The following is a 27,921-nucleotide window of genomic DNA, read 5'->3' as shown; positions in this document are numbered from 1 at the left end:
GCTAATATGGCTTTTGGGAAGTAGCTTCTTTTTTATTTATTTTTTATTTATTTTTTGTTAGAAAATGAATACGTTCACGTCTGAGACATTAAACTGCTGAGCTTGCAAAGAAATATTATACACCGTTACTATTCCTAAGGATTTGGCATCGTGGTCCAGTGTATGCTTTAATGAGAAAGTAGGCCCGTTTTAAATGCTCAATGTACATATATCCTTTCCAGCTCTGTTTTTGTGTCCATAATAATTCTAGCTGTGCGAGGACAATTAGTCTTGTTTCACATGTTATATCTCTGATGGAAAGGAATGCTTTGTGTAAGCAGCCTAAGGCCTCATGCACACGACCGTATTTTTTCCCACCCGTAAATACTGGCGTAAATACGGGTCCGGTGTCACACGTATTCCACCCGTTTTGCACCAGTATTTACGAACCCGTGCTCGTAAATATGGGTCCGGTGTCACACGTATTCCACCCGTATTTACGAGCACGTTTTTGGCGGCAAAATAGCACTGCACTAATCGGCAGCCCCTTCTCTCTATCAGTGCAGGATAGAGAGAAGGGACAGCCTTTTCTGTAATAAAAGTTAAAGAAATTCATACTTACCGGCCGTTGTCTTTGTGACGCGTCCCTCTCTTCACATCCAGCCCGACATCCATGGATGACGCGGCAGTCCATGTGACCGCTGCAGCCTGTGATTGACCTGTGATTGGCTGCAGCGGTCACATGGCCTGAAACGTCATCCAGGACGTCGGGCCGGATGTCGAGAGGGACGCGTCACCAAGGCAACGGGCGGGAGACCGGACTGGAGGAAGCAGGAAGTTGTCGGTAAGTATGAACGTTTTTATTTTTTACAGGTTTATACTGATCGGTAGTCACTGTCCAGGGTGCTGAAACAGTTACTGCCGATCAGTTAACTCTTTCAGCTCCCTGGACAGTGACTATTTACTGACGTCGCTTAGCAACGCTGCCGTAATGACGGGTGCACACATGTAGCCACCCGTTATTACGAGAGCTCCATAGACTTCTATGGACTGTCCGTGCCGTTATTACGGCCTGAAATAGGACATGTTCTATCTTTTTCAACGGCACGGGCACCTTCCCGTGAGAAAACGGGAAGGCACCCGTCGCCAATAGAAGTCTATGAGCCCGTTATTACGGGTCGTGATTACGACCCGTAATAACGGGAGTTTTTACGGTCGTGTGCATGAGGCCTAAGCGCTTCATTGATCCAGAGATGCCCTGTGGCAGTGACCCTCTTGCTAAAGCTAATATTTATAACTGACGTAGGCTTTTTGTGTTGCTGATATTGTAGACTGATGTAGCACACACCGTCCCATGGAAAAACATATTTATACACATTATTAAAGGGGTTTTCCCATTATGAATGTTGATTCGACATATTATTATTTTTTCCCCATGTGTTTCCGACCACTGGGACCGCCAATAAACCCAAGAACAGGTTTCCTGCATTCCTTGTTTATAGAAAGGTGTTTTGGCAGGCACCAAGTACTCTATATTACTCTTTAGAAGTTAACTAAACTTTTTTTTTTTTTCATTCCCTTCACTTAAAGTTTGCGGTCACTGACTAAGTGGCCATGGACCGTGCCCTATTGGTCAGTCCACCCCTGAAATTATTTCTCTTATCAGTACGGTCCGCCAAGGCCCTGTTCATATAATGGCAAGAATTATAAAGATGTCATTACTACTTTTGCGCTTCCTTTTTTCATTTTGGAAGGAAAATTAAAATCTGCATAAATATACTTCCTAACAAAACTGCAATATAGTGTAGAATTTCACTAGACCACAATCTGAAGGCTGCACAGAGGTAACCTCAATGGAAAGTCATCTGATTATTGAAAACTAAATCTTCCCATACGCAGTAGATCATATTGGCCGGTTCAGCCATCTTACAGTGGCAAAGGCTAATATGTATGTGGGTAGTCAGACAGTCCACTGATGGCATATGTTGGGGCAAAGAGGGGGTCGGGCATTTTGGATGTCTACATCCCTGATTGTTGGTGTGAGGGATGAGCTGCTGCCAAAAGTGTCTCATTCCCCTCCCTCATAGGAATAAACATGTATGAGAGTCTGGAGAGACAGCTAGGTTAACTGTATGGACAAATTTGTAGGAGTAGATTTGATTTTGGCATTTTTATATTTGGGCTTTTTTTCCTAAAGTTTCTTTACCATCATTTTTAAAAACATTTCTATGGCTGTCCAATAATGTGGAATGTTATAACCTGGCAACTATACATTTTCACTGACAATGCAATAAAGGAATTCTACTGTAATGATGTAGCTGCCTTATGTAATTCCTTTTTTTTGTGAACTCCAACTTTGTGTAGCTGGGATGCTATAGCTTAGTAGCAGAGAGTTGATGGAAATAGTTTTTAAAGGTAGAAACTATCATGCAGGTTTTTGTTCTTTTGCATACATTTTGGTTTTATTTCTTAAACTGCCCAAACACACGAGACAGATCTTGGTACGGCAATAGTAACTAATGCATTCACTGTTACTCAATGGAGGCCGCTAATGGACTGATCTAGGTCACATGCCCCTCCATCAGCGGCCGTGTTGGAACCAGAGCAACGTACAGTCAATGATTAAAATTAGCCCCTTCCCTCTTTAGCCACTTTTGACCTTCCTGACAGAGCCTCATTTTTCAAATCTGACATGTTTCACTTCAGAATGCTTTTACCTATCCAAGCGATTCTGAGATTTTCTCGTGACACATTGGACTTTGTTACTGGCAAAATTTGCTCGATGCATTCAGTATTTAAATGTGAAAAACACCAAAATTTTGCAAAAAATTGCAAAAATTTGCATTCTAAATTTAAATTTATCTTCTTGTAAGACAGGCAGTTATACCACACAAAATAGTTGCTAATTAACATCCCCCATATGTCTACATTAGATTGACATCTTTTTTTGAACATCCTTTTATTTTTCTAGGACGTTACAAGGCTTAGAACTTTAGCAGCAATTTCTCACATTTTCAAGAAAATTTCAAAAGGCTATTTTTGCAGGGGCCAGTTCAGTTGTGAAGTGGCTTTTAGGGCCTTATATATTAGAAACCTCCAAAAAGTTACCCCATTTAAAAAAAATTCACCCCTCAAAGTATTAAAAACAGCATTTAGAAAGTTTCTTAACCCTTTAGATGTTTCACAGGAATTAAACCAAAGTAGAGGTGAAATTTTACAAATTTAATTTTTTGTTGCAGAAATTCATTTTTAATCCATCTTTTTTTGTAACACAAAGTTTTACCAGAGAAACGCAACTCAATATTTATTGCCCAGCTTCTGCAGTTTTAGGAAATATCCCACATGTGGCCCTAGTGTGCTACTGGACTGAAGCACCGTCCTCAGAAGCAAAGGAGTACCTAGAGGATTTTGGGCCTCCTTTTTATTAGAATATATTTTAGGCCCCATGTTGTGTTTGAAGGGCTCTTGCGGTGCCAAAACAGTGGAAATCCCCCAAAAGTGACCACCATTTGGGAAACTACACCCCTTAAAAAAAATTATCTAGGAGTATAGTGAGCATTTTGACCCTACAGGTTTATTGCAGAAATTATTGGAAGTAGGCCGTGAAAATGGAAATCTACATTCTTTTTCATTTCCACAAGGGCTACAGGAGAAAAAGCACCGCAAAATTTGTAAAGCCATTTCTCCGGAGTAAAATAATAGCCCATATCTGGTAATAAATGGCTGTTTGGACACACGGCAGGGCTCATAAGGGAAAGAGCGCCATTTGGCTTTTGGAGATCACATTTAGCAGGAATGATTTGCGGAGGCCATGTCACATTTACAAAGCCCCTGAAGGGACAAAACAATGAAAAACGCCCAAAAAGTGACTCCATTTAGGAAACTACACCCCTTGAAGAATTCATGTACGGGTGTAGTGATCATTTTGACCCCACAGGTGTTTCATAGATTTTATTTGAATTGGGCAGTGAAAATAAAAACAATCCTTTTTCTTCAATAAGACGTAGCTTTAGCTAAAAAAAATAAATCATTTTCTCAACAAATAAAGGAAAAAAATAACCCCAAAATTTGTAAAGCAATTTCTCTGTAGTACGGAAATACCCCTTATGTGGTCATAAACTGCTGTTGGGGCACATGGCAAGGAACAGAAGAGAAGGAGCGGCATTTGGCTTTTCTAGCACAGATTTTGCTGGATTGGTTTCTTGACACCCTGACTCTTTTGCAAAGCCCCTAAGGTACCAATGCAGTAGAAACTACCCAAAAGGGACTCCATTTGTGATACCACACCCCTTGAGGAATTAATCTAGGGGTGTAGTGAGCATTTTGACCCCACAGCTGTTTCATAGATATTATTTGAATTGGGCAGTGAAAATAAAAATTCCATTTTTTTTTCCCAATAAGATGTAGCTTTAGCGCAATTTTTATTTTTCATTTTCTCAAAAAATAAAGCGGAGAAAGAACCCCAACATTTGTTAAGTAATACCCCATATGTGGTTATAAACTCATTTTGGGCACACGGCAGGGCTCCGAAGGGAAGGAGTGCCATTTGGCTTTCGGAGTAAAGATTTTGCTGGATAGGTTTCTGGTCGCTATGTAGCATTTGCATAACCCCCGTGGGACCAAAACAGTGGAAACCCCCCAAAAGTGACCCTCATTTTGGAAACTACACCCCTCAAGGTATTCACCTAGGGGTGTAGTGAGCATGTTAACTCCGCAGGTGTTTTGCATAAATTAGTGTGCACTCGATATTGCAGAATGAATATAGGATTTTTCAATAGATATGCCAATATGTGTTGCCTAGCTTGTGCCACTATAGACCCACATCCCAAAAATTGTTGAAAGGGTTCACCTGGGTATGGCGGTGCCATATATGTGGAAGTAAACTGATGTTTGGGCACACTGTAGGGCTCAGATGGGTGGGAGCGCCATTTGGCTTTTGAAGCATAGATTTTGCTTGGTAGTAGTTTTGTTTGAGTATTACTGGTGTTTCCGTTTGTAATGTGGGGGCAAATATAAGCTGGACATATTCAGGTGGTATAATAATGGGGTAAACAATAAAATAATCCATAGATGTGTGTTACGCTGGGAAGCAATCCTTTCTGCACAGGCCGGTGTTGCACTGATAAATGGTGTCTTTACTTATCCCCCTTTTGGTCCGCACTCCGCACCTTTGCAGTTTGGGGAATTTTGCTAGGAAATGTTGTCCTGGTATAAAACGGGCACCCTCGCTTCCAGCAGATATGTTTGGGCCCTCCCCTTCCTGGTTCCCTAATTTTAGGGCCCTGATAAATCACCTCTTGAAACAGACAAAATGTTCCCCTCTGATCTGCACAACCGCATATTTTTTTATTTCCTGACTTATGGAGGCCTTAAGTAATTTTATTTTTTCATAGACGTTGTGGTAAGAGGGCTGTTTTTTTTGCGGGATGAGCTGTAGTTATTATTGGTACAATTTTGGGGTACATGCGACTTTTTCTTCACTTTTTATCCTATTTTTTTTTGAGAGGCAAGGTGACCAAAAAACAGCAATTCTGGCATAGTTTTTTTAAATTTATTTTTTTATACAGCGTTCACCATGCGTTATAAATTACATGTTAACTTTATTCTGCGGGTCAGTAAGATTCCGGCGATACCAAATATATGGCACTTTTTTATGTTTTACAACTTTTTGCACAATAAAATTACTTTTGTAAAAATGTTATTTTTTTCTTTTGCCATGTTGTGAGAACCATAACTTTTTTTTACATTTTTCGTCGACTCAGCTGTATGAGGGCTTGTTTTTTGCGAGACGAGCTATAGTTTTTATAGGCACCATTTTTGGATACATTTTCAAAGTGACCAAAAACCTGAAATTCTGGCATTATTATTTTTTACGCTGTTCACCGCGTGGTATAAATAACATAATAATTTTATAGTTTAGGCCGTTACGGTCACGGCGATACCAAATATGTATGGTTTATTTATTTTTTCAATAATAAAGGACTTGATAAGGGAAAAGGGGCGATTTGTGTTTTATTTTATTACTTAAAACGTTTTATATTTTTTCACTTTTTTTTATTTTTTTTTTTACACTTTAGTTCCACTAGGGGACTTGAAGGTCCAACTGTCAGATTTATTTTTTTTCTAATACATTGCACTATCTACGTAGTGCAATGTATTCGATCTGTCAGTCATTCACTGACAGCAAGCCGATTAGGCTTCGCCTCCGTGCGGGGCCTAAGCGTCTTCCGTAATGGCAAACAGGAGGCCATTGTTAGGTCTCCTGGTGTCATAATAGCAGTCGTGCGACTGCAGGGCACAGCTGGTGATCTGCTAGCAACCACAAAGATGAAGCGATCGCATCAGATTGCTGCATCTGAGGGGTTAATGGCAGGGATTCGGAGCTAGCTCCGGACCCTGCTGTTACAGGTGGATGTCAGCTGTAACATACCGCTGATGACGCCGGCTCATCTATTGAGCCGGCGCCATCTTGCCGGCGGCTACGGAAGCCCTTCAGGCCCTGTCTATGGGCGGGGGCTGAAAGTTTTCCGTGCTAGGCACACCGAGCGGCCAGTATTAGGCCTCTGGTTGCCATTGCAGCCACCGACACCCCGGCGATTTCATTGCTGGGGATTCGATGAGCAGCAAACACCTTAATTGCAGCGATCTCTTTTGACAGCTGCATTTAAGGGGTTGATGGCGGGAATCTAAGCTAACTTCGGTCCCCGCCGTTACAGCAGGAGATCAGCTGTCCGATACAGCTGACATCCGGGGATGATTGCACCGACTCAGCTTCTGAGCCAGTGCCATGCATTTGGCGTAAGTATACGACATTTTGCAGGAAGCACTGGCTTTCCATGTCGTATACTTACGACAAATGTCGGGAAGGGGTTAATTAATAACCCCTTGGCCACATGCCACGTACTATTAGGCTGGGTTCACACGACCTATTTTCATATGTAAACGAGGCGTATTATGCCTCGTTTTACATCTGAAAATAGGGCTACAATACGTCGGCAAACATCTGCCCATTCATTTGAATGGGTTTGCCGACGTACTGTGCAGACAACCTGTCATTTACGCGTCGTCGTTTGACAGCTGGCAAACGACGCGTAAAAATACAGCCTCGTCAAAAGAAGTGCAGGACACTTTTCAGACGTAATTTGAGCCGTTCTTCATTGAACGCAATGAAGAACAGCTCAAAATTTACGGCTGTCAGAGAAGCCTCGCATAATGCGAGGAGGAGCAATTACGTCTGAAACGAGGCAGCTGTTTTCTTCTGAAAACAGTCTGTCTTTTCAGACGTAAAAGCCTGCTACCGTGTGCACATACCCTAATGTTGCTGTCGCCAAGGGGAAGTATGGAGCGTGCTCACGGGCTGACACCTCACTCCAGGTGGGCGCCTGTTTAACACTTTAAATTTAAATTGTTAGAATCAGGGGGGCACCCCCTGAAACAGGCAATCACCCCACCCCCCCCCGCGCAGCACATTCGGCCGTTTACAATGGTGGTTATGGCAGCCTGGGGGCCTAATAAAGGCTCCCAGGGCTGCCATCTTTGTACTCCCTTGATGCTCTGCCTCTGGCAGGGCTTTAAAGGAGACGGTTTGTTTGTATCACAATATACTGCAATATGTTCGTATTGCAGTATATCATGCAAGCGATCCAACGATCGCTGGTTCAAGTCTCCTAGGGACTAATAAAAAAAAACAGAAAAAACAAACTTTACAATGTTGCAAAAAAAAGTATTGCGTTAAAAAAAAACAACCTTTTCCCCTAAAAAAAATCTGCGTCCGGCTTTAACAACGCTATATTGTGATAGTCCGGACTTTTACGATCGGTGAACACCGTAAAAACCAAAAATGATAAAACACGCAAATTGCTGTTTTTGGTCACCTTAGCTCTCCAAAAAAATTAAGCCCTCACACACAAATTGACGGAAAAATACAAAAGTTATGGCTCTCAGAACATGGCAACACAAAACATATATTATTTTTTTAGCAAATTGTTTATTTTTTGTGTTTTTTTTTTTTTTTAAAGTGGTAAAACACAAAACAAATAAATTTTGGTATTGCCATAATCGTATCAACCTGTAGAATAAGATGCACATGTAGTTTTTACCGCCTGATGGACGCTGTGAAAACAAAACCCCCCTAAAAAATGGTGTAATTGCTGGTTTTTGTTTCCCCATTTTACCCAACAAATTTTTTTTCAGCTTCCCAGAACATTATGCGGTACAATAAATGGTGCCATGAAAAACTACAACGTGCCCTGCAAAAAACACGACCTCATATGGCCGTGTCGACGAAAGTTATGGCTTTTGGAAGGCGGGGAGGAAACCACAAAAACTGAAATTGGCCGTGTCCAAGGGAAATTGACAACGGGGCAGCACTATACAAATCAAGACGTTGGCGCAGATCTTCGGAGTACATTATATTAGTGATTCTATGCGCTGTCTCCAGCGCATGAGGGAGAACAAACATAGTCCGCAACCCTGTTGATGAAAATACACGGCTTTCTCCAGAAAACAAACTACTTGATTTGGATTGATCATTGTAGACCTCCTGCAAGATGAAGTTGTAAGAGGATTTAAATAGAAGGATTTGCATATGCGAGTGAAAATGAATGGTCACGTTCACACGTAGCATATGATGAATACTGAACATTCCAAGCACTAGAACGGGGTCGTCTTTACTAACATTGACGTTTGTCTGCTTCCGAGTACTTTTGTGCCAACTTCCTAGCATCCTGCTGCATGATCTGTATTGTTCAGAGAGCCGGTGAATAGGATTCACTGTGACCTGTCACACACAAGTCTTCAATGAGGCCATTCATCAGAGTGGGGGCTGGGGGCTGGATTGCATTTCATCATTTCTGATGTAACGTTTCTCAGCTCCAAGCTTCCCAATTTCCTTGTTTATAACTTCAAAATAAATAAACTTTTTTTTAAATTATATTTATATATATATATATATATATATATATTATATTTTGAAAGGCTCTATTCACATCTGTGACTGACACCATGATAGAAACCATTATGAGTCAATGGGATCTGTTGGCATCTGTATGCGGGATCCAGCACTGCATCCTGGTTTCCGTGAAAATAGCATAAGCAAAATACAATCTGAGTACGTTCATACATTCCAGCTTTGTATTTTGGCCACTATAATATTGTATGACAGTTGTCACAATGAACTGATCAGGATTATATTCGCCTAATGTGCTTTATAATATTTCCTTTGGAACTCCTCTTTGAAAAATCAGTGGTCCCCTGAACCCTATTAAGAAAACCAAGGTGGCCAGTGGCAGACTAAATGGAGAGGGGGCTATACATGTGCACGGCGCTCTATGGGAGACTATAGGAAGCGAGACCCCCCCCCCCCACCTATGAGACCTTTAGAGCGACTCCTGTGGATGCCAAAAATGTCTGCAGTGGAAAAATGATTTGTCATAAATACTCCATTTAGCGGCATTTTAGAATAACGCCCAAACGACTACATGGAGTTCAAAATGCTCTGTTTAGCTTTCAGAAGGGTACTAGCTGCTATTTATGGCAACCAGTATTTTGTCACTCATAACCTGTAGGTGTGCTGTGGATGGATCTTCAATATTCCTGCAGCCACCGTGAATATTTGGGATCGTAAGGAAATTGCTATTTGAAAGGTGCAAATTCCTAATATTTATTGATGTGTGTGTGTGTGTGGGGATGTCACAATACCAGGATTTGGACTTCGATACTGATACTTCGTGTAGTATTGAGATTCTCTATACCAAAACGATACTTTTGCCAACAATAATTTAAAAAAAATTCTTCCATTTTCTGATGAGGCACAAAGTGTGATGAATTTTGAACCTTCGTGTGATTCACATTAATAGTAATTAACCCCATCATGTTACTCAGTCATAATGGAGAACATTGGGTTAATGTGTGAGGTACATGATTGGGTTAATTACTATTAATGTGAGGCACATGGATGTTCATAATCCATAATACCTCGTGCCTCATTAATAAGTGAAAGACGTTTTTTATTTTATAGCAGCGTAAACATAAATGACGCTATAAATGTGTTATTACGTATGTGTATATCTTGTGTATTGAGACTGGTGTGGTGTGGGTGTTTTTTTTTTTTTTTTTTTTATTGAACATGACTTATTTTTTACCTTTTTTTTTTTTTTATTTTTATTTATTTTTTAAAATTTATTTTTTTAAACTTCAATGTACTGGCATATGTCTATGCCAGTACATTAGCCTGTGTACTGATAGTACACAGGCAGTTGTTAGAACGTACCCAAGTATGCCCCCTAACAGGAAATATGGTAAGACAGCCCTGGGGTCCTTCAATGACGTGATCCAAGGGGCATCCCCCCTTCTCATTTTCCCCTGAATGCTCGGTCAGCTTTATCGCAGCATTCAGGGGAATAACGGTGGAGGTCAGAGGTTTCTCTGATCTCCGCCGTTAGAGCGGGGCTGCGGCTGTGTGATACAGCCATTGTCCCGCTCCTAACAATAAGTGCGCGGTCGGCATGAGGTGATGCAGCTGGCGCTGCACGAAGGACAGAACAGGGGGGTGTTTTGCAGTGCGCCCGCCATGTTCTGTCTTCAGTGCCGGCGCTCGTTAGTGCAGCGCCAGCCGTATCACATCATGCTGACCGCGTGCACTTGTCAGGACTCGGGGGCAATGGCTATCACACAGCTGCAGCCCCGCTCTCATACATTCATGTATTACTATACTAAGCTGTGTGGCCGCACAGCTTCGTATCGAAAAACATGAAATAACGGTATAGAACTGTTTGAGGATGCACGACATCGAAACCGTATCGAAGTTTTGATGCATTGTGCATCACTGTGTGTGTGATAAATATCTGATCGTTGGGGGTCCTGACATCTTCAACAGCGCCATGGAAATTGAGTGGTGGCCGAGCATGCGCACTACTACTTCATTCCTATGGGGCTCCCACGAATGGCAAAGTAAGCTCGTTCTCGTGATAAGTGGGGATCCCAGTGGTCGGACCCAGATAATATATATCACCTATCCACAGGATAAGTGATAAATATCTGAATTATGAGAAAACCCCTTTAACTTCAGTGGAGAGATTTTGTGTGGCCACCTCTCAATTCATTCTGTCTTGATTCGTCGGCCACCTCGTGAAATGGAAGTCGGGGCCTGTCCCTCAGAAATTTATGGCATGGCCTCTTCTATCAAAGATCGGAAAAATCTTAACTTATTTGACTTCTAAAACAACACGGTTGGCAGCAGGGCTGGACGATTTAATCAAATTAATTTGCCTTCAAGGACTCTGAACGATTCCGTTAAAAAAACAGAATCTTGAATCGATTCTATAGTGGCAGTGTGCTGTAGGGGGAAGCTCTGCCTTGTTACTGGCTGATCTGCCCCATGGAACTGCTGTCCTGTACTGAACAAAATGATACAGTACGGAACTGCAGTTGTGCGGGGAAGCAGACTCCTCGTATATAGCGATACCGCCCCCATGCAGATCCTGGCCCTGCTGCACTTTACACTGCTCTCGCCTGAAATGTCAGGGACCGGCTGAGGTGGTGACGGGCAGAGAGGGATGTTGGTGCACTCAGCGCATCGTTGTTTATTGATTCTGTTAACTTCTGTGTAGTCGACTCCGCTATTGATTCCGTCGGAAAACCGGAAACCTGCCGGAATGGTGACGAACGGAAAGCATTAGCGATGTTTCCTTCACCATTGAGATCAATGGTGACTGAAACGGAAGCTGTGCTGTCCGTTTTACTTTCCGTTGCGGGGTTCACCCGACGGAACCCCAGAACGGAAATGAACGGTGATGTGAACAGGCCCTTATAGGCATTTTACTGCAGTTTAGATTAACAGATGCTTTGTGTTCCTTTCCTGGGTACACTGCTACAGCAACACAACTCTTTTTCTCTCTGTCGCTCATGTATTCCATTTCCCTTCACTAAAGAAACAACATCGTCATGGTTACGGCTGCTGGTGACGCCATATCGCATCTCTGCGTTGTATTAAGTTTCTATCACTTTGAAGAGCACTGTGAATGAGAGAAATGCCCAATGTATCAGTGAGTGCTTCCTACCTGAGACCCAAAATGCTGAATCTTTACGTTTCTTAGAGGCGTTTGAGATGTTTTATTTCTCTATCTTTTGAACAGCTCAGAGTAGGGCTGGGGAGAGATGACATTAGTGTCTGGAGTGTGAACAGGACCCTGTACAGTACCGGCCCCACCATGGGGTTTTAATAAATGACATTGAGGCCCGATTATCACAGTCTAATCACGATGGTGTGAAACGGTCAGGGTGTCTGACGGATTTTCCAGCCCGATCACAATGTCCGTTTTTCTTTTTTTATGTGCATTTTGCATCCGTGTCTTTGAAATTCTCCATTTACGTCTGTCCGTTTTTTTTTCATGGCTGTTAATTTTTTTATTTTTTATTTCATTTGTCAGGGTTTTTGTATTAATCTCCTGAAAACAGCAGTGCCCATGTAGATAGTGCCGCATTGTTGCTATAGATAGTGCCACATTGCCCATGTAGATAGTGCCACACACCCTTGCAGATAGCTCCCCCACCACCATGTAGATCGCAGCACAACCCCCCCTTCTTCCATGTAGAGATCACCATTGTAGCTGCCACTAGGAGCTAAATCCCAGGCCAGAGATTGCAGACACTTTGGCCTTGGATTCAGCTCCTAGTGGGAGCTACTGTAACGCGATCTGCAAGGTGGGGCGGTGTCGTGATCTGCAGGGTGGGGTAGTGGTGGTTCGATCTGCAAAGGAGGTGTTCTCTACAGCGGGGTGGTATCGCTATATACGAGGAGTCCGAGTTTCCCCACGGAACTGCTGTTCCTACTGTATCATTTTGTTCAGTACAGAACACAAGTTCCTTGATGAAGCAGAGACAGAACTGGGCGGACAAGGCAGTGACAAGGCGGCGGGGCAGAGCTTCCTCCTGCGGCACTGAAGAATCGATTCAACGATTCTGTTAGGCTGGATTCACACGAGCATGTTACGTCCGTAATGGACGGAACGTATTTCGGCCGCAAGTCCCAGACCGAAGACACTGCAGGGAGCCGGGCTCCTAGCATCATAGTTATGTACGATGCTAGGAGTCCCTGCCTCGCTGCGGGACAACTGTCCCGTACTGTAATCATGTTTTCTGTACGGGACAGTAGTTCCATGGAGAGGCAGGGACTCCTAGCATCGTACATAACTATGACGATAGGAGCCCGGCTCCCTGCAGTGTGTTCGGTCCGGGACTTGCGGCCAAAATATGTTCCGTCCATTACGGACGTAACATGCTCGTATGAACCCAGCCTTAAACAGAATCGGGAGTCCTTGAGGGCGAATTAATCAAATTAATTAGATTTATCGCCCAGCACTAGCTCAGAGTAGTTGTGTATAATGGTAGGAGTATCATCAGAAATAATACAAAGCAGGGAGCAGCTATGACAGGATGGGTGTATGGAATGAGTGAACCATGGACGACTATGCAAAAAAATGGGCCATAGAATGTCCCTTTTCTGTGGTTTTAACCATGGACGACTGGCTCTGTTCACATGTGTCTTGGTTTCAGTTTTTAACGATTGGACTCCAATAACTTTTATAACTGGGTGCGTCAAGTTCTGTCCTGCTGTCCATTTGACAGGAAGAATAGTGCTATGTGCTTAGAATGAAACGTCCGATGCAGTTGTGAATGTAGTCTTACTGGGTCCTGCAAGCTATTGAAGACACATTAGGCATGTATTAAGAAAATTACTTACAGGTGAATTATGGGAATTCAAATAACGTTTAATTGAGCCAAAAATGTAAAAATAATGAACGTTACAGATACCTCTTCATGTCTTCACCACCACTAGTCTCCAGCATTCACTACTGTGTCCGAAGCTGCCCATCAGCATTGGAAGCAATAAGTGGATGCAGAAGACAGGTGGTGGGTGAATAGAATCAAATGTTTCATGTATGTGTATTGCAAAGTTTGTTTTCAAAATTAAACTTCAGGGGAGAAAAAACTCAAATCACATCAGTTTTTTTTATTGGAAATGGTTCATACAACTGCTTTTTTTAAGAAAACACTTACTTCTGTTTAAAAATGTAAAATGTTGCCACAACAGAAGTAGCATGGCTCTAGTCTACTCCCCTAATGCCAAACGTGAACATGGCACCTGGCTACACTGTATTTTATACCAGTTTGTGCTTCAGAAAATTTCTCTTCAAGGTTCAATGATGCTCTCACTACTCCAGAATACCTGACTGAGTCTATAGGTTGCTAAGTCACTTCGGGTCCATACAAGTCATTTCTTTCCCTCTTTCTTTCCCTCTTTGCCTCTTTCCTTCTTTTTTTGCCTTTTTTCCCTCCTTTTTTTTTTTTCTCCTTTTTTTTTTTCTCGCTTTCTCTCTCTTTAGTCTACAAGGGAAAGGTACGTACTTCTAAACGTAGGCCTAGTTCATGCGGAGTATTTTGCAGGCATACACTGGGTGGGGGCCAAATCTCCGGAATGGGGGTCCAGGAAAAATAAAAACTGTGCTGGAATCTGGTTGATTGTGCTATCCAGGTCAGATAACCAGTTTAACTTATATAACCTACTGACAGGTCCTTATTAAAATATAATTTCTTGTGAACGCTGGCCCAAACTTGTTACAAGACCTATAGAGCAAAATCCACAGTTTATTTATTTTATTTTTTACACTGAATGTAAATATATCATACTACACTATATGGACAAATGTACTGGGGCACACCTTAATCATTGAATTCAAGTGTTTCATGCAGGCGCATGCAGTCTGCCTTTACAAAAATTTGTGAAAGAATGGGTCCTTTTTAACCGGTTAAGGACTAGGCTGTTTTACAGCTAAATGACCAGAGCAAATGTCACAATTTTGCTATGCGCTTCTTTAGATGACTATAACTCTGCAGGTGAATAAAGTTCATCTTTGAATTTTACACTCTTTTTAAAGGACAGATAGGGCTTTGTTTTAGTGGCATTTGTCAGTATATATCATTTTTATTTTTTTCTCTAAAGTGAGCAAAATTGGAAAAAAATGCAAGAATTTACCAATTGCGTCAGTTTATGCTAGCATTTTTCACATATAGTATGCACCACGGACAAAATTAATCTCCTTTCACCTTCTTCCACTTCTCCCGTGCATGGGGATACCAAATATGTGTGCCTTATTCACTGTGCGGGCATGTGCCAGGGCTTGGCATAAAAGGAGGCTTTTTGGCCTTTTCGGTCCAGGAATTCTGAATTTGATTTTATAGCAGCATACGGTTTTCTGGGGGGCCTAATGCTGCTGAAACATTAGAAACACCCCATAAATGACTTCATTCACGCAAGTAGACCCCACAAGGTTTTCTTCAAGGGCTTTATCATATTTTTAGACAGTCCAGTTTTCTTCTGAAAGTTTCTTGAATAAGATGGATCAAAATAAAATTAGCAATTTTTTAGCAAATGCGTCAGTTTATACCAGCATTTTTCACACACAGTATAGACCACGGCCAAAATTCATCTCCGTTCACATTCTTCCACTTCTCCCGTGCATGGGGATAGCAAATATGTGGGCCTTATTATCACATAGAGATGTAGGATGGCGGACGATAGAAGAAGCTTATTTCACAAATCGCTTTTTTTCAAAGCTGGTTTTACAAAACTCAACAGAGTTTCTATAACACTTCCAAAATATCTGCTCTTGAAGCAGAAATCCCAAAATATTCATCTAGGGGTATAATGGGAATTTATTTTTTGGGGTTTTCTAAAATAAGAAATTGCAGGTTTATGCAAATGGAGCTCTCCAGCAGATGAACTTTAGAGAATATGCAAACATGACATCCACCCCCCACCCACCCATTCCCTCCCTCACCCTTGGAGTAAACTCGGGGGAAAAATAAAAAAGTTATGTAGGGCAAATATATTTTCAAAGATTTAAAGAGGCTCTGTCACCAGATTTTGCAACCCCTATCTGCTATTTCAGCAGATCGGCGCTGCAATGTAGATTACAGTAACGTTTTTATTTTTAAAAAACGAGCATTTTTGGCCAAGTTATGACCATTTTCGTATTTATGCAAATGAGGCTTGCAAAAGTCCAAGTGGGCGTGTTTAAAAGTAAAAGTCCAAGTGGGCGTGTATTATGTGCGTACATCGGGGCGTTTTTAATACTTTTACTAGCTGGGCGTTCTGAAGAGAAGTATCATCCACTTCTGCTTGATCACGCTGTGACGTCACTCACAGGTCCTGCATCGTGTCAGACGAGCGAGGACACATCGGCACCAGAGGCTACAGTTGATTCTGCATCAGCGTTTGCAGGTAAGTAGCTACTACGCCGATGCTGCTGCAGAATCCACTGAAGCCTCTGGTGCCGATGTGTCCGACACGATGCAGGACCTGTGAGTGACGTCACAGATCTGCACTGCCAGAAGCTGGGCGTTCTGAAGAGAAGTGGATGATACTTCTCATCAGAACGCCCAGCTAGTAAAAGTATTAAAAACGCCCCGATGTACGCACATAATACACGCCCACTTGGACTTTTACTTTTAAACACGCCCACTTGGACTTTTGCAAGCCTCATTTGCATAAATACGAAAATGGTCATAACTTGGCCAAAAATGCTCGTTTTTTAAAAATAAAAACGTTACTGTAATCTACATTGCAGCGCCGATCTGCTGCAATAGCAGATAGGGGTTGCAAAATCTGGTGACAGAGCCTCTAACTAAAATCTAATAATGCAGAACAGTGTGGTATTTTTTAAAACATGGCTCAATGCACAGGCCTGGTTGTGAGGGACATGAGGGACAGAAATATCGGGAATCTTTGCGGTGCCCGTCTTTTCTGCAGACGCGGCACTTTTCTGGGGGTTGCTTCTGGTTGGTGTTGGGGGAATCCGACTGATGACGTGTCTTTCAGTCAGTCGTGTGACATCCTCAGACTGGGGGCATTCTCGGGTGTCCTGAACATCAAAAATGAGGCCTTCAATAATTTTTTCCTGGAAATCCAGGTATGTGTCTCTGCCTCTGTTTTTTTTATAGAGCACAAATGAGTTGTGGATGGCCACCTGTAACAAATAAATGGCCACTTTTTTGTACCAGGTTTTAGTTTTGCGTTTTACTAAATAGGGCTGTAAAACCTGGTCGCTTAAATCCCCCCCCCCCATGTACTTGTTATATTCGGACACGCTCAGTGGTTTGTGCTTGTCCGATGTTGCCCCCCTTTCCCTCACTGCCACTGTTCCTGCGGTATGTATTGTGCTTAGCACATACACATCTTTGCGATCCCTGTACTTGACCGCCAGCAATTCCTCAGATGCATAAGCACAGGAGTCCCCCTTTACCATGTGCTTCCCCACTAATTGCTGTGGAAAACCAATTCGGTTTTTGCGCATGGTACCACATGCCCCAGTCCTTGCAGCATGCAAATGCCTAAACAGGGGCACACTGGAATAAAAATTATCACAGTACAGGTGGTACCCCTTGTGAAGCAGAGGCTGCATTATCTCCCACACAATTTTGCTGCTTGTGGAAAAATCAGGGGGGCATCCAGGAACATTTATTGTGCGGTCCCGCCCTTCATAAATTCTGAAGGCGGTGGTATATCCTGACCCGCTTTCACACAATTTGTAAAGCTTAACGCCATATCTTGCCCTTTTTGAAGGTAGATATTAGCGAAAGCTAAGTCTGCCATGAAAGTTGAGGAGGGATTCGTCCACACTTACATTCTGCTCAGGGGTGTAGAGTTAAAGAAATAAATTATTCAGGGAATTTATTAGCGGCCTTATTTTGAACAACCGATCCCGGTTTGCATCGGTACTTGGGGGGGCCTGTGCGTTGTCGTTGAAGTGGAGGAACCTCATTATTGTCTCATAACGAGACCTGGGCATTACTGCAGAATATACTGGGGTGGCTTGGGCGGGTCTTGTTGACCAGTAAGACCTAATGGAGGGCTTTTTGACAATACCCATATTTAGGGTGAGCCCCAAAAATTGTTTTAATTCCTGCAAATTGGTGGGCGTGCAATCTCTGGCATGGGTGGATGAAGGTTTCTGCCTTATATATTGAGTGGCATATAAATTTGTTTTGTGGACAATTTGATTTAGGATGTCGTCCGTTATAAATAAATGGAAGTAATCCATTTGGATTATCCACGGTTATGCCAGGAGTGGCAGTAAATCCGTGGATTCTAGGCCCAAAAGATGGGGCAGGTGTCCATACAAGAGCCTGGACTGGAGGGACCAGGCTGTCCCGTGCTACAGCGCTACTTGGCCCTGCGCTTCCATGTTCTGCAGTTTCAACTACGTCCGGGACAACGTCCCCTGAAGATGAACCTGAGGTGACGCTGTCATCGTCACTACCTAAAACAGGTTCCATCTCGGACGCCCTCACTGATGCGGTCTCCGACTCAGACCACAGCATGGCGTATGCCTCCTCGGTGCTAAACAACTTCCTCGCCATAACGTCACTAACGCTAACTAAACAAATTATTTTTTTTTTTTATAAAACACACAAACTAACTGATATATATATCTACACTACCGCTAACAAAAAAATAAACCGCTATTGCTATATATATTTTATATATGTGGATATATATATAATTATATACTCCCTACCTGCCTATTCTAATAGAATAAAAGAAAGGTAGATAGATAGAAATCTATCATCTATCTATACAATCTATCTATACAGAGAATGTTTTAGAGTGTAACTGTATTTTTTTTGTAACTGTAATCTTGTAATCTTCTGGCAGCAATTCTCTCGAGTCTCTTCTTCTCCTCAAACTGAAACAATGTTTGAGGAGAAGAAAAGAGGCAGGAGATTTACTGCCAGAAAAGTCAAAATAAAACAAATGTGATCGCTGTGATAGTTTTTCACAGCGACCACATGTTCAGGGACCATCAGATTGGTCCCTGATACTCTGCCCAGTGCCCAGAGCTGTTGGTAACAGCGTGGGCACAGGGCTGTGTGCACGCGATCGCGCGTGCACAGTCTCTGAAGTGCTGCCGTAAATAGTCTATACGGCGGACTTCAGAGACCCTGACCGCTGGCCGTATATATATACAGCCAGCGGTCGGGAACCTGTTAAAAAAAGCTCACTGAACTGGTACTGTAATAGGATGCCACTGTTGCAGCAAGTCAGTTTTTGTAAAATGTCTTCGCTCCCAGATATTTTGTGATCAACTGTGACTGGTATTATTGCATAGTGGAAGCCTTTAAGAACTACAGGAACTCTGCCACGAAGAGGCAGACCACGTAACATTACAGAGCAATGTTGCTAAGTAATGAGGTGCATAGTGCATAAGAGTCATCAACACTCTGCTGACTCAATAACTGCAGAGATAATCTCCGTACAAAAATTGTGCCAGGAGCTTCATGGCATGGATTTCCATGGCCGAGCAGCCGTATGCAATTCTTAGATCACCAAGCACAATGACAATCGTCAGATGGAGTGTCGTAAAGCATGGGACTCTGGAGGAGTGGAAACGTGTTCTGTGGTGTGTGACTTTACACTTTTCTATCTGGCAGTCTGATGGAAGAGTCTGGGTCTGGTGAATTCCAGGTGAATGTACCTGCTTGACTGCATTGTGCCAACTGTAAAGTTTGGTGGAGGAGGGATAATATATGGTTTTTTTTTTCAGGGCTTGGCCTAGGCCCCTTAGTTCCAGTGAAGGGAAATCCTAATGCTTCAGCATACCAATTTTGGCCAATTGTATGCTTCCAACTTGTTGGGAACAGTTTGGGGAAGGCCGCCTTCTTTTCTGACATGACTGCGCCCCAGTGCACAGAGCAAGGTCGGGTTCGTTTGGTGTGGAAGACTTGCACAGAGCCCTGACCTTGACCCCCATTGAACACCTTTGGGATGAATTAGAATGGAGATCGCGAGCCATGCACTCTCGTCCAACATCCGTGTCTCACCTCACAAATGCTCTTTCTGGATGAATAGGCAAAAATTTGGAGTGGAAGTTGTTTTAGCTGAAAACCAACCAATGTGGGTACCAACTCCCCATTCTGAATCCATTTGCGTTAATATGATGTCCTAAACGGTTCCTGTAGGTATTAGGTGTACATGTCCCAATACTTTTGTCAATGAGTGTATGTTGTAGATTTTTGTTGTGACAGATAAGTTGCAGATCTTCAGTGTGAATTCCACATCTGAATGTGTCCAGACTTTGGAATATAAACCCTGAGCCGCTCCAAAATACATTGTTCTGGAACTACTCTTTCTAATTCCCCCTTAAAAGGTTAATGGTTATACCTGGTGGGGCAGGTTTCCTTTGAATAGGTGGTGCGTGCTCGGTCATTCGAGATATAGAAACTGCTGGTGATCGGTAGTGGTTCCAGCAGATTTCCCACAATAAGACCTTTATAGCTGAAGTCCTATCCTATTGATATTCCATAAATGTCTTCTGTGGAAAAACTACTTTTAACTACAGACAAAAGTCTACAAAGTGCTACAAGCATATTGGACTGTAAAATCATACATAAAATGTTGTGCGTTGTTTTTGGGACATACTAAAAAGAATGAACAATATTAGTAATGGGCGAAAATATAAAAAAAAGATGGTTTGTTTTTTTTTGTTTCGAAAACATGCAATGAACAGATTTTCTTTCTAGTTAATGAGAAAATTATTCCATAGAAACAGATGTCTAATTATTTTCCTGCGCTTTATAGACCTGGAATGAACAGGATCTATGTGTAGTTTTAGGCTGGGTTTACACGACCTATCTTCAGGCGTAAACTAGGCGTATTATGCCTCGAATTACGCCTGAAAATACGGCTGCAATACGTCGGCAAACATCTGCCCATTCATTAGAATGAGTTTGCCGACGTACTGTGCCGACGACCTGTCATTTACGCGTCGTCGTTTGACAGACGCGTAAAATGACTGCCTCGGCAAAGAAGTGCAGGACACTTCTTTGGACGTAATTTGAGCCGTTTTTCATTGAATTCAATGAAGAACAGCTCAAATATACGGCCGTCAAAGACTCCTCGCATAATGCGAGGAGGAGCTTTTACGTCTGAAACGAGGCAGCTGTTTTCTCCTGAAAACAGTCTGTAATTTCAGACATAAAAGGCAGCTAGCGTGTGCATATACCCTAATAGTGGAACACACATTCCATAGAAACAGATGCATGAGCTGGGCTGGAATAAAGAGAAGTGGTCAGCATCATACACTTCTCTTTAAAATGCCCAGTTGGTCATTCAGAACGAATTAGCATAAATTTAAAATTGTTCATAACTTGCTCAAAAATGATAGTTTTTCAAAATAAAAACCACATAGAGATAGGACACTTATAATCTGGTGTCAGAGCCTCTTTAAATCTGCACATTCTATACCAAAGGCCAGCGTAGAACATTGGGATGTGCACTGAGATAAGAGAGAGATGAGCAAACTTTTTTTTTTGTTTTTTTTTTTTCAAAAAAGAACAAAGCGAAGACCATAAATATGGTGACCGAGTGTATATCAATAAAGAACTATCATACCAAAACTAAGTTCACGGATCCAGTGGCACCTGTTTATTAAAAATGTGTTCATTCCCAATAACTATACACATACAAGTCCAGGCCTACCAAGCAGAGGAAAATTATTAGACATCGGTTTCTATGGAATATGTGTTCATTCCCTTATAAACTACACCTATATCCTGTTCACTCCAGGTCAAGCACAGGAATTTCCAAAGGCGTCTGTTTATATGGAATTTGTGTTTATTTCCTGTAACTACAAAGAAAATCTGTTCATGCCATGTTTACCAAACATAAAAAATGTATTATGCCCTTTTATATTTTCTTCCCATTAATAATAATGTTCATTCTTTTTCTTCATTTTAGTATGTCCCGTTGTTGTTCTCTTCAGAGATCAGACTGCAAACCTATACATAGAACGGTCTGGGTGATCTGGTGACATGAAAGCAGAACCATGAGTGTTAATATGGTTGGCAATAGTAACTGCCAGAAATTTCCTATAAGGGTTATAATCTACAGTACAACCTCTTCAGAAGACCACCTTTTTTAATAGAACCCTGTTTAAAAGACCACATGTGTCACTTACTTGACCCTTCTCTGTGCTGTGGTGTTCTACGAAATGAAATTCGGCGTGGAACAGCAAGGTGACTCCTATCTTTGGACATGAGGGGAAGCCAAAGGAGCGCAGCTGTCAATCTCTGAATCACTTGCTAGGAAGCTCTGCATTTTTTTTCCGCATGATTAAATGCAGTGCAAGGGGCACGGTAACCCTTGTTGAACGGGAAGGACCCAAGAGGAGAACTAGCATGCTCTGCGTGCAGCTTATGTAATGCTGCATGTTAGCAGAACTCTGCCTGCATTCTCAGCCAGGAAGGAGCCATTGTTTGGAAGAAAACATGCTAGCCGTGGCTGGGTAGAATGAAAGGAAGGCTATGCTAGGAATTTGGTAAAGGGAAGCCATGTTGATGACTGAGAACATCCTGGGGAATAACAAGAATAGACAGGTTATCCTGGGGACTGAGAAGGACAGGAAAGCCATCCTGGGGACTGAGGAGGAAGGAGTAAACTGGGAATCTACAGGTAGAAGTCTGCTGTACTATACTTTAGTTACAAGACTAGAGACCGGACAGGACTATACTTCCCAGGTGCATGGAAGTAATGGAACATTTCATATTATAGTACTGTATGCTACACACAAACTGTTAACGAAGACATGATTTTTATGTGTTTGTGTTTATTCATGTAATGTACATGTTTGACTGCCCTAAACACTTTAGCCAGCACTTGAAAGACACAGTAAGAGGAAACTGTTTAAAACTAAGACGGCTGAACAAGATTTTGAAAAACTTAATGGAAGAAAATCACTTCATTTAGGTGGAAATCGTGTTTAACAGTGCTTTTATCTATAAGGAAGTTGCCTGCCTTGTTAATGCTGCTCTTACATCGGCTTCTAAGTAATCATCAATGCCTTTCTCCCTTCCATTATTATATATTTTTTAAAGACTTTTGGAACTAAGCCTAGTGCTGTACTACAAGGAGATGCCAGCGTATTCCTCCTGGCAATTAATGATTCCAAGTGAATTATCTTTGTTTGTATGGTCACAAAGAGGACAACATAAATCAGCCGCAAAATAAAGGGATATGTAGTCTGAATTTCCTGTGCCTTGAAAGCGTAATCCCTTACACTATGAAAAGAGACTTTTCTTTCCTTTTCAATGTTAAACCTTGGGGGTTAGTATTGGAGCAGCTTAGAAGCATTTTAGATTCTGTTCATTCTTCTTCATGGACTTTGCTTGTTTAAGTCCTTGCCCTTTTGAAGGTCACTACTCCATCATTACGCTGTGTACTTCATATTGACGAACTGGATAATACCAGCTATATTCTCCTCGTCCAGTGATTTTAGCTGCTGGTAGAATGGTATTCGGGTATGTTCACACTGTCTCTCTGAAGCAGAAAAATTAAAGGCGGTTTTTAAGAGCAAACAGCCGTTGAAAACCAGAAGTTTTTAAGGCAGATTTGCCAAAAGTTTTTGACGTGTTTCTTCAAAGCGTTTTTGGCATTGTCCATAGGAAATGGTTCAAATATGCTCCAAAAATACATAAAGAAGTGACATGCACTTGTTTTTAATGATGCAGGCATTTGCAAGGCGTATCTCGAGGTGTAATGCGACCGTTTCACTCTCAAAAATACGCCTGAGAGAATTCTGTGTGAACATACCGTTAGAAAACCTGTATACCAAAGCTGAAGTTAGGAGTTTATAAGTTCAGGAGAATTACCCCTTATTTTATTTTTGACATTCCTGGCTCCTGTTTATTTCACTGTGTAAATAATATTTGACCACCTGTGTGAAAGCTATTTTATAAAGGCTTTTGTCTGCTTTGAGGGTATCCATGTTTATACATCTGTTTTAGGCATGATACACAAAGGAATATTTTAGTCCCTGTACTATTGAACTTTGTTTTATGCCCATGTGTACACAAATACTCAACGTAAGTAAGGCTGGGTTCACACCTGTGTGTGGCGTTCTGCCTCATCCGAGAAGCAGAACGGAAATGCTGAAAGCAACGTACCGGTACCACAACGGACACCATCAGCGGCCCGTTGACTTAATTGGGTTTCACTCGGGGTGTCTGTGGTTTTACCGGAAACAATAGCGCAGCATGCTACACTTTTGTTTACGTTGTATTGCCGGAACTGCGACGGAGCCTTCAACGCAGATGTGAACGAGGCCTAACCTTACATTAGTTTAATGGTTGTTAGCCTTCTTGCATATTTAGTATTTGATATACAGTACTACAGAGACATTAGTGTGTTCAAAAATGGTGATGTTCTTGCTGCTACTTTTCTGACTGTTGCGTTTCCTTTCTTTTGTAGGATGAATATACCATCAATACTCATGTAGCATTAAACCCGCACTACTTTAGGTAGGTATGTGCATTATTTTATGTTGGCGTTACGTTTTGAAGTGGTGTAAATTAAGAATTTATCATTTGAGTGCTGGGTTTAAAGTAAAATCCACTATGCAGTAGCTTCACCTTACATTGATGTCATCACTGAACTACATGTGATGCCATGAATCCTGGCTGCCAATGGGAAGCCATCAATGCCGGTACTTTTAAATTCAGTCAATAGCTTCAGAGCAGGAAGTGTGATGTCAGAAGTGGGATTTTGTTTTGACAACTTCTAGTGTACATCCAAGTATTATGCAGCAGTATTTCTTATTTTCTGTGGTGTTAAGGACCTTTAGAGTACAGACTAACCTGTAAACTTGCATTTGGGGGACTCTAGTGACTGACAGACTTAACAGCCCTGGTATAGTAATTATGAAAATTTTGCCTGAAGTTTCACTTTAAATCAAGCTTTTATGTCAAAGTTTTATTGCGGTTTCAGCAAATGGTTCTATTGATATGTATAATGAAAAGTTTTATAAAGTAAAAAAAAAAAAATGTGTGTGTATGTATGTATATATATATATATATATCGATTACACCAATCCCTCATGGTTTTCAAGATCTCTACTTAAGCATTCAATAGAAACTTTCAATATTTACTTCCAGTGGATAAAAATGATGTCGTTGCACCCCTATTTGCTGAATACGTAATAAATTTAGCTTTATTTGTCTAAAACCTCCTGCTTTTCTCCTTTTTGTCCTAATGAGTTTATGAACAAAAAATAAATAAATGAATTAGACAAGATAAAAATAAACTGACAAATCTGGATGCACATGAGACCTAAAGAGTTTAGGAATAATAGGTACATAGGACATTCATGAAAAGGGACACAGAAGAGAAAGGTCAGTCATATAGGTCATTGTGATCATAAAAGATATGATTAAATCCAGTCTTCTAGATTCGAATATCTCAGGATGAGGAATGGCAAGGGCTATCATTCGAAGGTTGATACAGCATATCAAGTTAAGATGGTATCACTCTCGTGCATAAAATTATATCATTTCTCTTGTGCATATGTGTACATTTTTCCCTCTAGAAGACAATAGGTAGGAGAAGACCACCACAGAAGAGCAAAAAAAGGGGGGGGGGGAATAGAGGACCGTGGAGGAGAGAGGCACGGTATATGCCAAAATAAGTATCCAGAACGCTCGAGCATTAAGAGGGAATGGTAGCGTAAGGGATTCCATACGGACAGAACTAATTGTATTCAACTGTATCTGCGTCCTGAAGATGCAGATACAGTTTAAACCAGAAGAAAATACTTGCTAAAACTGAATTTCGCAAGAAGACGTCGATTAATTGTCCATCCCTATATTAAACCTAAACAAAAGTACTGCTGTAAAATGCATATCCAGTACAGATTCCCATGCACTACAATACGGAGGGTGCTGGTGGGCCCAAGCAGAATTCAACGTGTTCTAGACCTATGAGTTTGCATGCCGTGTTCAGGAAGAGGACATGCATTATTATTATTTTGCATTTTTTTTTTTTTGCCAAGGATCGATTTTTGGTGGAGCGTGTAGTTGTAGAATAGAAATGTTAGAGCTAAAGAAATTCAAAGGGTGTGTGAGCGAAGGATGGAGATGGGGAGCAATTTTATATTTTACAAAACCTGGGAAAAAGCATAAGTGCATGCCTTTGAACCTCCCCCGTAAGTGAAAGTTTAGGTGGAAACAAGGGATTATCCATAATTGGGAGAAGCAGAATCTTGGGGTCAATAAGGGAGCCGCTGACTCCTGCAGTATGTAGTGTAACTAGGGTATTGTTTACTGAAAGACAAGGGAGTTGTTGTCATGTAAGGAAGGGGCCCAGGTCCAAGGAAGTGTAGTAAGGCCCTAAGACCGATTATCTTGTGCTATGCGAACCACTATTTAGCTGTAGCATTCTGAAACATGTCTAGAAGACTAGAATGAGCAGAGTCCAGATAGGATAGGTGACAGTCCAGCGGACCAACCCAACCGACAGCCTTTGGTCGGGTTAGAGTCTCTCTGACTCCTCAGACATCCCCATGACTAAATTAAAAGAACCAAAGCAATATTGCATAATTTTCCAGAAGGAGGATAGGATGGGGAGGTCTGCAAGAGGTTTAGTAGCCAATGTAGCACTAGCGGGTTAATTTTTAAGATATTCTGCCAAACCAGGAAAATGTCTTCCGGTTTTAAGAGGTTAGGTCTTTGGTAAAGTGTGACAATAAGTGGAGGAAATCCTATATTAAAAAGCTGAGAAAGATCAGAGAAAATTTTGATACCTAAAATTTGTGATACCAACAACTGGCCACACAAAGGTAAAGTTGGGTTTTAAATTCTCTATGGCTAGTGAGGGGAGTAAGACATTAAGCGCTTCGTACTTAGAAAAATGTATCTTGAAGTTGGATCATTCTCCAAAGCGTGACTACTCTGACATCAGGAAGGGGAGAAAATATGTAGATTCGTAATGTACACCAAAAGCAGAGCATTTATGTTCATAATCACACATGGTGATCCCCCATATGTCCGTGTTGGCTATTATGGACGCCATAAGGCTCCATTCACATCTGCGTCAGGGCTCTGTTCCAACGTTTTGACTGAATCAATACTGTAGTAGACTACGGTATTTATTCCGTCAAAACGACGGAACCCTTGCACAATGGAGACAAATGGAAAACATTTGCACCGGATCCGTCACCATTGAAAACAATGGTGATGGAAACGGAAACCTATGGTTTCTGTTTGTGTCAGTCAGGGCTTCGTTGCGACATAACGTTGGAATGGAGCCCTAAAGCAGGTGTGAATGAAGCCTCAGATGTTCCATAATCAGAACTTATAAAAGGGGTGATAGCCCTGTCATGTACCATTCTAAATTGGGAAGGGATCAGATAAGAAGCCGTTAATCTTCCGATTGGCAGTTGGGGATTAGTATAAAGATTTTAGAAGAAAATGAGGGTCCTAGGCCTATATGTTGCAATGTCTGACATAAGGAGGTATCCAGGATATTTGGTCAAAAGCCTTCTCGACATCTAGGGACAAAATCACAAGTGGGATCTATTGGTAAAGAGCGTTCTAAATAATGTCCATTGTTTTTAGGGTGTTTGTGCCAGAGAGCGACGCCTGCCAAAAGCCCACCTAGTCAGGATAGTTCAGTGTATCGTGGGGATGGGTAATGGACGTGTGCATTATACCGGAGAATAATCCGACAAGAGGTTCGAGGAAGATCGCCATGGGAGGGCATTGTGTGGTAGGAACATATGGTTCAGACCGCTGTATGTGCTTTGTGAGGTTGAGAAACTAGAAGTGCTTTTAATGGCCGTGTAGGTTGGACTGGATCGACCTGTGGAATTGTCCAAAGACTGATCCAGCGTGAGGTTGAGGTCCCCGCAGAGCAACACAGTCCCCCGTACCAGGGGAAGTGTAGTATTTATCAAATCAAGGCGTAAATGGCACTGGTTGGGTGCATAAGTGTTAATGACCGTGTACACATTGCGTCCATTGAACAGAGAGAGAAAGATGTAACGGGCCTCTGGGTCAATTGTGCAGTCGAGCAGTTCGTGATCTAAGGATTGGGGATAGCTATGGCCACCCCTT

The 27,921-nt window shown here is 41.9% G+C and overlaps 1 protein-coding gene across 2 annotated transcripts in view; it reads left to right on the top strand.

Moving 5' to 3' along the window:
* KANK1 (KN motif and ankyrin repeat domains 1) overlaps positions 1 to 27,921 on the top strand; it is a 272,182-nt gene that overhangs the window by 47,422 nt on the left and 196,839 nt on the right. Inside the window, exon 2 of one of the 2 annotated variants that reach the window (XM_075827742.1) lies at positions 24,284 to 24,333. The gene's annotated coding sequence lies outside the window, so the exon portion shown is untranslated. Of the gene's footprint in view, positions 1 to 24,283; positions 24,338 to 27,921 lie in introns of both variants that reach the window. The other variant, XM_075827750.1, reaches the window with a different exon arrangement.

Source organism: Rhinoderma darwinii, chromosome 1 (assembly GCF_050947455.1).
Source record: "Rhinoderma darwinii isolate aRhiDar2 chromosome 1, aRhiDar2.hap1, whole genome shotgun sequence".
Lineage (NCBI taxonomy): Eukaryota > Metazoa > Chordata > Amphibia > Anura > Rhinodermatidae > Rhinoderma > Rhinoderma darwinii.
Note: the sequence above shows the minus strand (reverse complement) of the source record. Positions and strands in the feature narration are given on the sequence as shown.